Genomic DNA, 17,545 nt, shown 5'->3' with positions numbered 1-17,545 from the left:
CAGTTTATTGCTAAAAATGTTTGTGATGCTCTGTCTTTTGGAATGACAGATGGGCACCCAGACAGACACACAAACACTGTAATCTAAACAAAACAATAAATCAATTAAATCACCTTCCAAATCTGCTTATAATTAAAAAATAATTTCATTTTAAGACTTTTTGAATTATTCTCTATCCTTTTTCATCTTACATGCCCAACTAATCACAATAAACACAAGCAATTTGGTAATGTGCCATAATGCCTTTAGAATTATGTTGACTCATATTCAGAAGAATGATACCTGGCGTCAAATTCAATGAACCTCACCGCCTGTGCAGTTGGATGTAATTGGTTATGATTAATTTGTAAATTTGAAATGAAATATGCATAAAATCTTGATTTATGACATTTTTTTAAAGTAATACCAAGAAGCTTTATGAAACTAATTTTACAGTATTTTACATTATTTGTTAAATATCTTAAACTAAGAAATCTAAACTCTAAATAGACAAAAAATATATATTTTAGATGACACATCTGTCATATGATTTTGACACCATCATGCTTCACCATTGAAATGGTATTGCACAGATAATGAGCAGTGTCTGGTTTCCTCCAGGCATAACACTTTGAGAAGAATTGAGGCAAAATAGTTCAATCTTGGTTTCAACAGGGAAGAGAATCTTGTTTCTCCTAGTCTGAGAGTCCTTTCGATGCCTTTTTGCAATCTCCAGACTTTGTATCATCTCACCACTCTGCCATAAAGCCCAGATAAGTGGTATGTTGCAATTGTGCTTGTCTTTCTCGAAATTTCTCCACACAGGATCTCTGGAGCTCAGCCAGACTGGCCATTAGGATCTTGGCCAACCCCTCTTTACACAGGCATCTCCCCCATTTCCTCAGTATAGCCAGGCAGCTAACTCTAGGAAGAATCATGGTTGTTCCAAACTTCATATATTTAGAAATTATGGATGCCACTGTACTCTTGGGAACCTTCAGTACTGTAGGAATGTTTTGTCGGCGTACCCAGATCTGTGTTTCAACACAATCCTGTCTCAAAGTTCTGCAGGAAGTTCTTTCAACCTGATGGGTTGGTTTTTGCTCTGATACATATTGTTAACCGTGGGACCTTCTATACAGATGTGTCTTTTCTGATCACGTCAAGTCATTTGAGTTAACTACAGGTGGACTCTAAACTAGGTGTAGAAACATTTCAACAGTTTGAATACACATATGTGTTAATGTGATATTTCAGTTTGTACTTTTAAAAATTTGCAAAAATTGTTTAAATCCTGTTTTCACCATGTTATTCTGGGGTACTGAGTGTTGCCTGATGAGGGAATGAATGAATTTAAAGGATTTTGGCACAAGGCTGCAACATAGCAAAATGTGAAAAAAGTGAAAGCATTTTATCGCATGCAAATGTTTATACCCTTTTAGAAGAATATTCTCTTATTTAAAAGCATATTTGTTGATAATCTCTATTATGACATAGAAGAAGATGTAAACTCATTTTAGTGCAATTGGTTAAGGATCCAGGACGATGGTGCATGTCCCAAATACTGTAAAAAGAAATAATTCCAGATTGATAGCATGGTGATTTTTTCTTACATTTCAATTAATCCGTCACTGATACAAATAAGAAGAAAGTAATCTAAGTAACTGAAGACTGTTTGACATCTGCGTACCAACATTCAACCTTTACCTATGATGATGTCCTGATTAAATAGTCTTTTCTCAACTCTAACATATTTTAAGTAATTGACAAAAATATATAAAAGATGTTTGAAGTCATTAATCTTTTAATTATATTTCTCATTTTTACTTCTTCAGCCCAAAAGAAAGCAAGACTGCCACAGAGAGTGAAGGTACAATATTATATATTGCTATAATTGAAAAAATGTTTCTACTGCCTTATATCAAATGTATGCTAGTCTTACTCTTACAACTTGGTCCTGAATTTATAATGCACAAATATCCATTTTCAAAACTTATTCAATACTCAAGGAAAGAAGTAACCAATCTCAGTTACACAAAATGTTGAGCACCAGAAATTTGCACATTTTTTTTTGGTTTTACGTGAATCATCTACTTTGCTAAATCAGTTGATTTATTGAACAGTATGATCATGCACTGTGTACATTTACTGTATTGGTTCCCAGTTTTGAACTTGGACTAAATTCCTTCCGGGTTGTGTTTACATGTGGAATTCTTTGGGTTTCAGTAGGCTACTGTTGGTTGATTAAGTTATCTCCAGCAATCCAGACACATAGTTCTCTGCTTGAAGAAAAACTTTGCAATGCTTTTATAAAATCTATCCTTAAAATGTCCATGTTCTTATTGAAGAATCCATTGTAAACTAACAACCATGATCCACCATATTAATTCCCTTCAAAATTTTAAAAATTTCAATCATTTCACCTATTAATACCAGTTGTCATAAACTGAAAAGGATCTATCTCCTGAAAACCTTTGCTCATAGTTCATGTCTCATGGTCCTGAAATTAGTCTAGTTGCTCTTCTCTGGACTTTCTCTAGTGCTGCTATGTCTTTTTTTGTAATATGGAGACCAAAACTGCACACAGTAGCTCAGTTGAGACCTTGCATGTACTGTATATTACATAGGTTAAGCAGAACCTCCTGTGATTTGTGCTCCACTCACAGAAATAGACAACCTCGTATTCTATTAGCCTTCTTAATTGTTCCTGTAAACTGTATTTAAAAAGCATAGAGATCACTATGACTTCTAGGTCCTTCTCAAGCCTTGTACATTCATGTTTCAAACCTCCCATTCAGTGTTCTCCCTAGCGTCTTTTAGCCAGGTGCTCTGCCTGGCTAACTTAGTTGAGCGCCTGGCCGCAGATCTACAGGCACAGGCAGATCTAATGATCTGCAGAGATGGCAAGGGACAAGCGGGCAGGGAAAATACAGTAGTTTAGAAGCAGGATTGCAAGTGGCGAGAGGAAAGGTGTGGGGCGGGATGTTTCCGATCACTCGATGCTGAACAAGCTAATAGTGGGGACGAGGCGGAGCAGAGTTAACAAGCAAAGAGTATGGGAAGGTGGGTTTTCGAGAGGGGGCTGTACATGGTAATAGCGGGGGCGTAGCAGCTTAATACAGTAGCAAGGAGCATGGGGAGGTGGACAGGCAAGAGGGGGCTGTACATGCTAATAGAAGGGGCGGAGCATCAGTTCACAAGCAAAGAGGATGTGGAGGTGGGCGGGCAAGAGGAGGACTGATAAAATAAAAAAAGACTAGTGGAACCAACCTGTCAGATATCAGAAAAAAGGGCGTCAGGAAGTGACGTCTCTGTTCTCAGTGTCAGTGCATGTACATGTGAGTGTGCCCCGCCTGTGTAGTGCTGCTAAGCATACAGCTGTTGTCTTCTTGTTCAGTACATAGCAAACCAATATATATACAGTTGTTTATATAGCATCATCTGGAGCATTGTGTGGGCATTCGTGGTACTGCCTTGGCGTGGTTTAAATCATACTTGACTCAAAGAACTTTTTCAGTGAGGCTAGATGAATTTAGATCCTCCTCTGCTTCACTATCATGTGGGGTTCCACAAGGCTCCATACTTGGTCCTCTGCTATTTTCTTTGTATCTCCTGCCTCTTGGCTCTATTCTTAGAAAGCATAAAATTGCTTTCCATTGTTATGCAGACGATACTCAGGTTTATGTACCCCTCAAACGCAAGGATGCTTACTCCATACAAACTTTGGTTATGTGCCTAGAAGAGGTGAAAGCTTGGATGGCAGTAAACTTCTTAAATTTTAATGAAAATAAGATGGAGGTTATAGTTTTTGGTCCTGGGGGCACCAGTGGGTCTATTTCTACTTCTGCTCCTGTGGATTTGGGTCCCCTTGCACAATATGGTACACCTGTCATTACAAATCTGGGTTTTGGGATAGATGAGGATTTTAGACTGGACGGTCAGATCAGCGCGGTGGTGAAATCTTGTTTTTTTCAGCTGAGACGTTTGGCGAAGATAAAAAACATTCTTTCCAAAGATCAATTTACAACAGTAATCCACGCTTTCATTACAACCCGGCTGGACTATTGTAATTCTTTGTATGTTGGTGTTAGCCAGTCCACCCTGTCTCGGCTGCAGCTGGTGCAAAATGCTGCTGCACGCCTTTTAACTGGCACGCGAAAGAATGAGTACATCACACCTGTACTATCCTCTCTGCACTGGCTGCCTGTTCAGTTTAGAGTTCATTTTAAGATTCTTTTATTTGTTTTTAAGTCCTTAAATGGGCTTGCTCCGCCCTACCTCGCTGAGCTGCTGCATATGCACTCTCCTTCCCGCTCACTCAGATCAGCTGGTCAGCTGCTTCTGGATGTGTCTAGGACTCAGCGAAAGCTCAGGGGGGATAGGGCTTTTTCCGTTGTGGCTCCAAGGCTCTGGAATTCACTGCCGATCCACATTAGACAGGCCTCCTCACTGCCCATTTTTAAGTCTGCTCTTAAGACTTACCTCTTTGGTTTGGCGTTTGATCCTGTGTGAGCAGTTGATTTTACTCTGTATTAACTCTGTTTACTTGTGTTTACTATCTTTTAATTAGTTTCATTTATTGTATTTTATTTTACTTATTTATTATTTTTGTTTTTGTTTAAAATTTATTTTAGCCTATGTTTAGCACTTTGGTCAGCGGCTGTTGTATGTAAAGTGCTTTATAAATAAAGTTGACTTGACTTGACTTGACTGTTAAAGTGACTACCTCTGCCGTTTTTATATTTGCTTATGCTGAGGGTTTTGTTAAAGTGACCACATCTGCCGTTCTTTTATTTGCTCATATTTGGACCTGCGTCTATATTGCAAGTGTGCAGAAACCCTTGCAGCACACACTGTGCAAACGTTTTGTCACTGAATTGCTGAGGGTTTTGTTAAAGTGACCCATCTGCCATTCCTTTTTTTGTTCATATCTTGCCCTGCCGTAGTGCAAGTGTGCATTGAATATCCAACAGGCAACGTTTTACCAACATGAGTAAAAAAAGTGTTCAGAAAACAACAGTGCTCAGTTATTTCAGAAAAGAGACGCCACAAACTAATGAAGGTGCAGCGTCAACTCCTGATGTGGCAATTTCAGACAAAGACATTGCAGAGGCTGGTCCATCAGGGGAAATCTCTTCAGCACACACTCTGCCAATTGATAAATCTAAGCACCGCTTATCCGGCATAAACAAACAATGGTTTAAAGATTTTGATTGGCTAAAGGTCAAAGAAAATGGTATGTGGTGCTCATTGTGCATGAAATATTCAAACAAACACCCATCAAGGACGGAGTTACCTTGGGTAAATGTGCCATGCACAAGAATTCGAAAAGAAAGCTTGCTGGGACCATGAAAAAAGTAAAACGAACATTGAGTCTTCTGCTGACCTGTTAGGAAATTGTGTACTACAGCAAACTGGAATTGGTCAAATCGAAAGATCTGTGTTAAATAACTTACAGAGAGATGTCTTTGTGGGAGCTTTAAGATCCATGTATTGGTTGGCAAAAAATGAGTTGCCATATACAACGTTGTTTGAAAAGCTCTTGGAACACTGTAAAGAAATGGGTTGTTCCTTTTTACAACATCTCAGTGTTGGTAAAAATGCACATTACACCTCTGAAAGAGTGATGCAAGAGCTGCTGGATGTCTTAGCATCAGAAATAAAGTCTAACATACTGAAAAAAATATATATGCCGAAAATTTTTCAGTATTTTGTGTGATGAAACCACAGACATCTCAGTTGTAAAACAATTAGTTATTTACATTAAATATGTTTGCCAGGTCACTAAAGAGGTCAGAATTAGTTTTGTATCAACCCGCAATATGATTGATGGCAAAGCGGCGACTATAATCAACAAACTGAGTGAGACTATGAACACTCTAGGATTGAAAACTGCTAATCTGGTTGGACTAGGGTCAGATGGAGCGGCTGTTATGATTGGGAAACAGAAAGGTGTGGCAAAACTGCTTAAAGATAAAATATCTGGACTCTTGGTCAACTGCCACTGTGTAAACTACCTATTGGCCCTTGCAAATACCCAAGCAGCAGCTGCTGTACCTTATTTAACAAAACTTAACAACATCTTAAGGCAGCCTGTTCTGTTTCTTCCAAAATTCTTCAGTTAGTATGGCTGGTTTAACGGAAATCCAAAATATTCTGAACATTCCCCCAGATTAAGCTAAAAATAGCCAGTGACACTAGATGGCGGACTCATGACTCTGCAGTACAGTTATTATGACAGTGTATGATGAGTGTCATAACTGCGCTGGAAAAAGATGCTGCTGAACGAAATTACATCACAGCTGAAGGATTAAGCAGATGTATTAAAACATACAATTTTGTTTCCTTTCTGATGATGCTTTCAGACGTATTACCTTTGTTGTCCAACTTATCTAAGGCTTGGCAAAGGCAAGATGTCAATCTTACCAAAATTTAGCCATTTTTGCTTGCCACAAAATTATCCATCATGGAGTTGAAAGACACCCCTAGGAGATATTTTCAAAGCCTTCATCATTGTCTGGCAGAAGAATGGTCAGATCTCTGCATTGTTTATACAGAGAATGATGTAATGTCATTCAAAACTGTAATATATGATAAATACCTAGAGATAGTTGTCAAACACCTAGATGCAAGATTCCCTGACATGACAATTATTTCCAGCTTTTCAAAAGTTTTCAATGCAGAAACTCACGATTCAAGTGAGTCTGCTAAACTTCTTTTCGATCATTACTCCAAAAATGATAGCCCTCCAATTTTTAAATTTTAAAGTAGCAGGCAAGAATGGACAGTTGTGTCAAAAATGATCAGAAGTCAATCATACAAAGACTTCAGTCCAAAATGGATTTTACTGAAAATGGCAACAACATCAGAGCTCAAAGAGTCATTTCCAAATTTAGCCAAACTAGCTCATGTTGGGCTAGTGATCCCAGTGAGCACCGCTGAATGTGAAAGGGGGTTTCCTGCCCTTAAAAGGATCAAGACATGTTTGAGAAATTGCATAAATCAAAGCACGCTAAATAATCTCATGCTGATCTCCTTGGAGGGCCCAGATACTGGGGACTTTGATTATGGGAAAGCTGCAGACAACTGGGTTTCTTGGAAGAAAAGAAGAATAAATATTTAACTGAAGACACCATCTGCATGTGCAAGTTGGCTTTGAAGAATATTTAAACATTTTTCTTCATTAGGTTTCCCATACTTTTTTTTCCATTGTTTTCACTTTTATTCCCGACAGCGACAATACTTGTGTCTCTTGGTTTATGTCATAACAATTGTTATTTAAATTTTTTGTTAGGGTTGCAGGATCCTGAACAGTGTCAAACCTTAAAAAAGGAAGTCATATTGAGCACTGGAAAATAATTAATAATAATTAACTAATAAAAATAATGCACACTTAATTTTCCCCACCACCAAATGTCCCTGTTCCGCCCCACCCAGCTACTTTTTCATGCCACCTGGCTGGGAAAAAATTTCTAGGGAGAACACTGCCAATGTTTATTGAGATCTTTACATTTATTAACATTACATCTGCCTCTAATCAGCCCAAGCCAGTATTCTTTATAGGACCCTGTGTAATCTTTATTGTGATTCTACATTATCTGTCATTGCACCTGGTTTAGTACTGACTGCAAAATTAATTGTTTTGTTTTACAGTATGTTTTCATATAAATGTGATTTATGTGTAGTGCAAGCACTTATCTCTGTGGAACATCACTTATAGAGTCACCTAATTCAGAGAGAACTCTCTACACCATTGTCCTTTGCTTCCTGTGTTTAAGCCCATTTTGAATCCATCTGCGCACTGAACCTTGACTTCCCACTTCTTAAAGTTTGATCATTAGTCTGTCACGTAGGAGCTTATCAAAAATTGTCTGAAAATCAAGACAAACAAATGAACCTCTCCATTCATATCCTTTAGTTGTTTCCTCATAGAATTCATTCATATTTAAAAAACAAGCTAATGGCTCACGAATATACCTGCCCTTGACAAGATGATGTTCCGTAATAATTATTTTCATTAATCTACCCATGGTACATTTTAAGCTTTTTGACCTATAGGTACTTGGATCAGCCCAATCACCTTTTTATATAATGAGGTAATATTTATTAGCTTCTAATTTAATCTAAGTAGGAATTCTCCTTCTCTCTCCAATTTTCAAATCAATAAATATCTCCTTGTTAGATTTTACAACTGCTGAGAAATTTTCAGCTTCCTTACACATCAAAAAAATGCAAATTTAGGGCAATTTCTATGTCACCATTATTATATTTTTGTTTGCTCTTTCCATTTGTAATTAACTTCACCTCCTCCTTTACAGTCCTTTTACTATTAAAGTATTGAACAAATATTTTGGGGACATCTATCACATTTTCTGGAATAATGTTCTCTAATTGCCTTCTGGTGTTTATAATATCCATTTTAACCAAAGCCCTGATGCTCTCATAATGCCTACAATTAGCACTGGACTTATTTGTGCTGTACAGCTGTTTTTTTTAATGTCTTTATGTAAATATTTGCTTGATGCAATATAATCTCTTACCTGTACACACCAGCTGTGTTAATAGGAATACATCAAAAAGACACACATGAGCCAAGCAAGTCTGATGGTGACCCTGACGAGAATGATGCTATGACAAAAATCAGCATTTTCTCACAGGCTGCACCATTTACACATGCTGCATACTTTTTTAGTATACTATTTAGTAGGAAAGGTTCCTGCAGAGGCTAAAACACTGAAGACCCAATTCAACGGGGCTAAGAGATGAACATATTGGCAATCTCAACATTTCACCACTTAATAGAGAATGTGTGTTGAGCATAATGGTGCAAGAATGGCTGCCATTGCATGATCCGGATGGATTCTGAACATTGGTGGTGACTGAAGTGGCTCCCCCATCTCTAAGTAAAGCACTTTAAGTAGTGAGAAAAATGCTGTATAAATGTAACGCCTTCTTATTCTTCTTACTCTTCTTCTACCTGGCCACAAATTGTTAATTTTATTCTGCAGCAGACATTGCCTCCAACTTTGTCATATTTTTTGTACTTAATTTAGAAGCAGATATTTATGCTGTGCCACAAAAGAAGAGAACCAGAACATCGGATTCAGTCATTGGTAAGTGATAAGCAAAACTGTGATAGTTTTTTTATGTCAATGTGTGTGTGTAAAAGAGTTCATTTTGAATACATTTTAATTACAATATACTTGAAATTAATATATAGTTGTCCATACTCGTGGAAGCATTTTTATTAAGAATGAATCAAAAATGAAGTCTGTTTCATTTTAAAACACAAGTTTGTGTCCACATTGGGTTTCAATTTCTTTCATGATTCAATGTTTGTATTTAATGTCAACAAAAAAATGTACATTTTTTTAAAAAGATTGAGAGCAGGGAACTGTATTGGCCTGATTTAAAAATTTTCATCCCGGATTCTTCTTCTCAATCACCGGTTCATTTCAGTACTAGTGTACAAAGGCTCTCGGGACTTCAGCAAGCACATAACAAATTTATTAACTAAGACATCTAAGGAGCAAGTCACGCAAGATGTTAGTCCTTCGCTGCATTCACAGCTAAGCTAACAATGCTTCATTCAGTCTCAGCTTTTATAAATGCGAATATAGAAGAGCATGTAGCGGACAGCATGGAAATCTTAAGCAAGCACATGTTCTTAAAAGGTAAATTAGAATGTTCTACAACTTAGTGAAATATTCCTAGTGCTTAGACTCAAGGTCAGAGCCTGGCTCCTACAGAAGCGTCTGCATACTTTAAAGCAGATAGAACAATGTCAGTCTAAGACACCTTTGTTATATGGTATTCTGATGGCACTCTGGTTAAGTTCAGACAAGCTTCATCCTTCAGAACAATACTTGCTTATTTAATACAATTTAAATAATCTTGTGAGTATTAGATTCTAAGATGCTAAAGTGTCATAAAAAGATTTTCTCTAGCATATAACATCCATGTTTACTTTCTATGTTATGCCCAGTGCTACCAGGACAGATTCCAGAACCTTGTGTCCCTGAAATGGAAAAAGCTAATTTAAAATGAATAGCTTAGATGGAGAGATGTCCAAAACTTATTCAGCCATTTCAAAAACCGTAACATTTTAAAATTTCAAGATCCAATAAAGTGCAAGTTTCTTTTGTGGTTTTAGCTATGCTCTTGTGTTCCTGTTGAATAACTTACCTTAAAGTTATTGCTTACATCAACTGTGTTTATTCTTTAACAATACACACATACTATTTGACTATAAAGCTACATATATTTAAAATAAGCTCAGTCTTTTTAACCCATTGCCTGTTCCATAAAGACCAAGAACTCATTATCTTTTTACACTTTATTAAATACTAGCAGTTGTACCCAGGGCTGACCAGAGCACGGCACTAACCAGGCTTTGCCAAGGTTTGGGCAACTAATAAATTTTAAAACAGAACATAGTGTGTGGATTTCCCCTGTACAGAAGAAAAATCTGTGCAGAATTTGTTGACGATGTGGTGAAACATTGTGAATTTGCATACCCGACAAACACACATTGGTTTTTCTATTAGATTTGACTTTCTCTGCTGGTTATATGACCATACCAGTGGTTGCAGAGCGCTTTTCTAAGAGGTCACATTTTATACTTCTTTATATTGAACAGAATTCATTCAAATGTAATCTTAACTTGCAAGTAACAGTTTGCTTCTCATTTTATTATACATTGTACTATCCTGAGGATACAAATATAAATTTAGTGATCATTATGAGTGAGTGAATTAAGACATCAAGCTTTATCTGTGCCATTAAGTATATGTCTTTTATCGATTTGAGAAAACTAATACCATGGCTATATGAGAATATGAACACAAAGGAAGGAGAAAAGCACTTGTACTGATTGGCCAGGCAGAGGGACTGAGCAGGTAAGAACGTGCTGCAGGTCAGGGTGATAAAGATGGAAATTTGCTGATAAGCAGGTAGAGTTTGTTGAAAAGGTGGAACGAATACTTTGAAGAACTTATGAATATAGAAAATAAGAGACAGTGTAAGTTGGATGAAGTGGAGGTAGTTAATCACAAAGTACCAGGGATCAGCAAGGCTGAAATGAAGAAAGCTATGAAGAGGATGAAAAGTGGAAAAGCAGTTGGTCTGGACAATATACAGTGTAGGCATGGAGATGTTTCAGTGAGATGGTAGTAGAGTTTCTAACAAGATTGCTTAGCAGAATCTTGAAAAGCAAGAGGGTTCCTGAAGAGTGAAGAAGAAGTATAATAGAACCAATTTTCAAGAATAAGAGAGTTGTGCAGAGCTGCAGTAACTATAGGGGTAGGTATAAAGTTGATCAGTCACACCATGAAGATATGGGAAAGAGTGATGGATGCTACGCTGATAGGAGAGGTGACGATCTCTTGAGCAGCAATACGGTTTCATGCCAGGAAAGAGTACTACAGATGCGATGTTTGCTTGTTGATGGAGAAGTACAGAGAATGTCAGAAAGAATTGCATTGCGTGTTTATGGACTTAGTGAAAGTATATGACAGGGTGCCAAGAAAGGAGTTATGCTATTATATAAGTAAGTTGGGAGTAGCAGAAAAGTATGTGAGGGTGAGGCAGAATGTGTATAAGGACTGTGTGGCTTTGGTCAGGTGTGCAGTAGGAATAACAGCTTGGTTCAAGGTTAGAGTGGGCTTACATCAACGATCAGCTCTGAGCCCTTTCCTGTTTGCAATGACAGGCTGACAAATGAGGTCAGACAGGAGTTTCCATGGACTATGATGTTCACTGTTGACATTGTAATCTATAGTTAGAGTAGACAGCAGGTTGAGGCAAACATGTACAGGTGAAGGTAGAGATTGTTGAGGAAGAAGAAGAAAAGTAGAAGGCCAAAAAGAAGGTTTATGGATGCAGTGAGGGAAGACATGAAGGCAGTTGGTGAGGAAGAAAATGATGTGAAAGACAAGGATAGATAGAGACTGATGATCCTCTGCAGCAGCCCCTAAATGGCAGAAGCCAAAAGAAGTAAAACAAGAAGAATTCCATAGGTAAAGTATTTTCAGAATGGCCTCAAGAATTCTTCCATATACAATTCTTTTTTCAAGTGCATAACCAGTGCTATAAGCTTTTAGTCCTTTTTTAGACCTCAGTATTTCATCTCCAGAAGCTATTGCGTGTATGTTTTGCATAATAGTGATCTGTTTTTCATTTTGAAATTGTACTGTAGTATATCCACCTAAACACCATCTCTTGGATTTATCCAATTGTCTGTTGTTATTTGCTTTTTGTAATAATACTAAAAATATGTTTGTGATTCTGTCTATACTACTACAGTTCATTTAGTTTATTTTTTATACTAGGAGTTACATTTGATAGTAAAGTCTGTCAAAACCACACGGTAATTTATATATATATTTATTTTTTTGATCAGAATGTGTCTCTTATGTGGACCAGCCTCCGTTGACCTATGCAGACATCACATTGAAGAGGGAACCCAGGAACAGCAATCTGACAAACAAAGTAAATATTAAGATTAAAAGTGGTAAATTTAGTTATATTTACTTGAGACAACAAAAGGAAACATAAAATTTACCAGCTTTGTGAACATAAAAAATAGATGAACATATGCTGTATATACAATGGATTCATAAAGTATTCAAACCCCTTCACTTTCTGCAAGCTTTATTGATGATTTAATTTTAAATAAATAAATTTGACATTGTTGCCTATCTGCCCAGATACAATGGCCCATATTAGCAATGTGAAAACGTTTTCAAAACCGTTTCCAGCTTTATTAAAAATCAAATCTTAACCCTTATCATTCGTGGAAGTATTCAGACACTTTACTGTGCCACTCCAAATTGTGGTCAGGTTCATCTTGTTTGCTTTAGTTATCACTGAGATGTGTCTACTATAGAATTGATTGGAGTCCATCTGTGGCAAAAATGAATTGATTGGACATGTTTAGAAAAGAACAGACCTGTGTATGTAAGGTTCATAATTCACACTGCATGTCAGGACAAAAACCAAGCCATAAAGTTCAAGGAGCTCTCTGTTGACCTCCATAACTAAACTGTGGTGAAGCATAGATAAGGTTAAGGGTGTAAAAGGATTCATAGCTCTCAGCAGCACAATAGCCTCAATAGCTGTGAAATGCAAAAAAGCTTGGAACTATCAGGACTCATCCTAGAGTTGGTGGTCTGGACAGACTGAGTAATTAGGCAAGAAGGTCCTTGGTCAGGAAGAGCTCAATGGTCACTCCTACTAAGCTTCAGAAGCCCCCTTCTGAGATGAGAGAACCTTGTTGAAGGTCAACCATCTCAGCAGCAGACACATATGACAGTTCACTATTAGTTTAACAATATGACATTTTAAGGACTCTAAGAGAGAGAGAAGAAAATGATTCTCTGGTCTGATGAGACAAAGATTGAACTCTTTGGGCAGAACTCCAAGCACAATGTCTGGTGATGACCAAACACTTCTCATCACCACACCTATTACTACCTCTGCGGTGAAGCATGGTGGTAAACATCATCATGCTATGGGATGCTCCCCAATGGCAGTGAAAGAAAGACTGGTCAGAAGTGAGGGAAGAATGAATGCAGCCAAATATACAAAAGCCTTTGAACAAAATCTCCTCCAGAGTGCACAGGACCTCTGACTGGTGTGATGGTTCATTTTTCAGCATGACAATAGTGTAAAGCATACAGTCAAGACAATACAAGCCTCTAACTGTACCTGAGGAGACCAGATAAATCCCAAGCTTAAACCTCATACAACACAGATGTGTAGAGAGACCTGAAGTTGGCACTTCACAGACACTTCCCATCCAATGGAGCTTGAGAGGATCTGCTAAGGCAAATAGGATAAACTGCCCAAATCCAATTAGGTGAAACGTGTAGAGATGTACCCTGAGAAGTCTTAAAGCCACAATTGCTGCCAAAGGAGCTTCTACAAAGTGCTCAATTAAGGGTCCAGATACTTACAGTATATGTGTGTATAAAGTTTTTGATTTTTAATAAACTTTTGTCCTTGTGGGCTATTGAGTGAAGATTGATGGGCAAAAGGGCACATTTCTGTGTTTAAAATGAAATCTACAACACAAAAAAGTGTTTAGAAAGTAAAAGGGTGTAAGTATTTCCTTAATCTACTGTATATATATATATATATATATATATATATATATATATATATATATATATATATATATATTTATACAGTACTGTGCAAAAGTTTTAGGCACGTGTGAAAAAATGCTGTAAACAAAGAATGCTTTCAGAAATATAAATAATGATTGTTTATTGTTATCAATTTACAAAATGCAAAGTGAGTGAACAAAAGAAAAATCTAAATCAAATTAATATTTGGTGTTACTACGTTTTGCCTTCAAACCAGCATCAATTCTTATAGGTATACTTGCACAATGTCAGGGATTTTGTAGGATTATAGTCAGGTGTATGATCAACCAATTCTACCAGACAGGTGCTAATGATCATCAATGTCACACGTAGGTTGAAACACAGTCATTAACTGATACAGAAACAGCTGTGTAGGAGGCTTAAAACTGGGTGAGGAACAGCCAAACTCTGCTACCAAGGTGAGGTTGTGGAAGACAGTTTCATGTCATGGCAAGATTGAGCACAGCAACAAAACACAAGGTAGTTATACTGCATCAACAAGGTCTCTCCCAGACAAAGATTTCAAAGCAGACTGGGGTTTCAAGATGTGCTGTTCAAGCTCTTTTGAAGAAGCACAAAGAAACGGGCAACGTTGAGGATCGTAGACGCAGTGGTCGGCCAAGGAAACTTAGTGCAGCAGATGAAAGACACATCAAGCTTATTACCCTTTGAAATCGAAAGATGTACAGCAGTGCCATCAGCTCAGAACTGGCAGAAACCAGTGGAACCTAGGTACACAAATCTACTGTCCGGAGATGTCTGGCCAGAAGTGGTCTTCATGGAACAGTTGCAGCCAAAAAGCCATACCTCCGACGTGGAAACAAGGCCAAGCGACACAAGTATGCACAAAAACATAGGAACTGAGGTGCAGAAAAATGTCAAAGGGTGCTCTGGACTGATGAGTCAATATTTGAAATATTTGGTTGTAGCAAAAGGCAGTTTGTTCATCGAAGGGCTGGAGAGCGGTACAATAATGAGTGTCTGCAGGCAACAGTGAAGCATGGTGGAGGTTCCTTGAATGTTTGGAGCTGCATTTCTGCAAATGGAGTTGGAGATTTGGTCAGGATTAATGGTGTTCTCAATGCTGAGAAATACAGGCAGATACTTATCCATCATGCGATACCATCAGGGAGGCGTATGATTGGCCCCAAATTTATTCTGCAGCAGGACAACGACCTCAAACATACAGCCAAAGTCATTAAGAACTATCTTCAGCGTAAAGAAGAACAAGAAGTCCTGGAAGTGATGGTATGGCCCCCACAGAGCCCTGATCTCAACATCATCGAGTGTGTCTGGGATTACATGAAGAGACAGAAGGATGTGAGGAAGCCTATATCCACAGAAGATCTGTGGTTAGTTCTCCAAAATGTTTGGAACAACCTACCAGCCGAGTTCCTTCAAAAACTGTGTGCAAATGTACCTAGAAGAATTGATGCTGTTTTGAAGGCAAAGGGTGGTCACACCAAATATTGATTTGATTTAGATTTCTCTTTTGTTCATTCACTGCATTTTGTTGATTGATGAAAATAAATGATTAACACTTCCATTTTTGAAAGCATTCTTTGTTTACAGCATTTTTCCACACCTGCCTAAAATATATATAATGCATAATCAAAGACAAAAAAAAGCTGCACACAGGAGCAGTGCTCTAGTTTTCATTAATACCTGAGTAGAAAATCAGCATGGTCAAGTATACAAATAATTACTTTGCTTGCTTTGTATTCTCCTGACCACAAAAAGAGGATTGTGCATCAACTTTACCATAACAAAACATAATAGAAAAGCATATAGTCAGCCTAACCAAAAGTCTCTTGAACAGCTGCCTCAGTACACCAGAAATAACTTGTCAATATGTTCATCAGCTATTCAAGTGAGTTGGACTGTGGCTGAATCATTGGTCTGCATAACAGCCAGTAGTCAGTTTGATGTACCCTGGAATCTTTATTTATTTATAGAGGTGTGAAAGCAAGAAGATGCTTTTGACCATATGGTACTACAACTCTCAGACCGAGAGAAACAACACCAAGAAAGAACCAGAAAAAAGTGCATCATTTTGCATTCTGTTATCATGTTTTGCCATTTGGTGTCCCTAACAATTCCTGGATAATGCCACGGGTGTTTCATCAATTGTTCTGTTCTGAAACATTATAACATATTCTGTCTTTAATTTTTGGCATTGTTTCAGTGTAAATTAGAACATTTGGTACAAAGTACTGTTTTGGGTGATAAGGTAACATTGTCATCTTGAAAACTAAAAAATACTGTATGCTTAAATTTTTAAGCCATATTTGAAATATAATATGCTGTGCTTCTATTTCTAGGAAAAATTGATCTATCAGCAATTACCATCAACAGAAGACTGCATTTTAAGCAGACATACTGAACCAGATGAGCCTGTGTCCACCATTTACAGTGTTGCCAGAATGCCATCACAGTAGAGCAATACAACAATGGGAGACACTGGTGTTTCTCTAATGAGATGAATTTCTGTGTAATTGGTTAATAGAATTGGAAAAACCGGAGTATTTAAAAATGGATTGTCTTGACGAATGAACAGAAACAACTTTATGGTGGTCTTGATTTAGATGGGCTTGAAAAGTAGCTGCAACTTTTAAATGATAAAATGAGAACGCAGTTAACTAAGGATGTCAGCTACTTGCCGTTGAGAGTAAAGACTGCAGAAAGACCTTGTTTGATATCCTAGATATCTCACATTGTTTAAATGTCTGCACTTAACTTAAACTTTTATAAAACATTTGTCAAGTACTGAAATGTTATAAATCTAGTCAACTTGGTTAACTTCTGTGAAAAAACATTATCTACTCTTTCTATTTTAACCCTCTTTTCAATACAGGAATGTAGGAAATGTAATGACAGGCACAAAGTAGGAAACCATGTTGTAATTGTAAATTACATGTAATTAAAAATTAACATATACAATTTTAGAAGAATGGTATATATATATATATATATATATATATATATATATATATATATATATATATATATATATATATATTCCCCCAACAGCCCAGCATTGGAAAAAGAATTCACCTAACCAGCAGCATTGGGAACAAGCTATAAATGAGACCCATGTGGCGGGGCACACTCACATGCACATCCACACCAGCCCACTTTAAAATTAGGAAATAACCTAAAATACAAATCATGTCGACACAAAGAGTACGTTAAAGATCTACACTAACTTCACCCTACCTGGTATTATGGGTAGGGGCACTAATCAGTATATCATGGTCCAACTCTGAATTCTAAAAATAGTTCAACATAAACTACTCATAAAAAATAAATTATATTTTGATTGCCAAATGTACATTACATTTATGAGGAGGACAATCTTTGAAACACCTATAAGAACGAATACTTAGAAAAGATGCCATCAAAACAAGGCAGACTTGAAT

At 37.2% G+C, this 17,545-nt stretch overlaps 1 protein-coding gene and 1 long non-coding RNA gene across 2 annotated transcripts in view; both read left to right on the top strand.

Annotated features, from left to right (window-relative positions):
- Positions 1-17,545, top strand: part of LOC114658237 (myelin-associated glycoprotein-like) — a 115,605-nt gene that overhangs the window by 32,815 nt on the left and 65,245 nt on the right. The window lies entirely within an intron of this gene.
- On the top strand, positions 1,616-16,579 carry LOC127529237 (uncharacterized). Its single transcript, XR_007935897.1, has 4 exons — positions 1,616-1,849; positions 9,033-9,092; positions 12,380-12,468; positions 16,448-16,579. It is a non-coding gene; the product is annotated as an uncharacterized LOC127529237 (long non-coding RNA).

The sequence above is a fragment of the Erpetoichthys calabaricus genome, chromosome 9 (genome assembly GCF_900747795.2).
Source record: "Erpetoichthys calabaricus chromosome 9, fErpCal1.3, whole genome shotgun sequence".
Classification (NCBI taxonomy): domain Eukaryota; kingdom Metazoa; phylum Chordata; class Cladistia; order Polypteriformes; family Polypteridae; genus Erpetoichthys; species Erpetoichthys calabaricus.
Note: the sequence above shows the minus strand (reverse complement) of the source record. Positions and strands in the feature narration are given on the sequence as shown.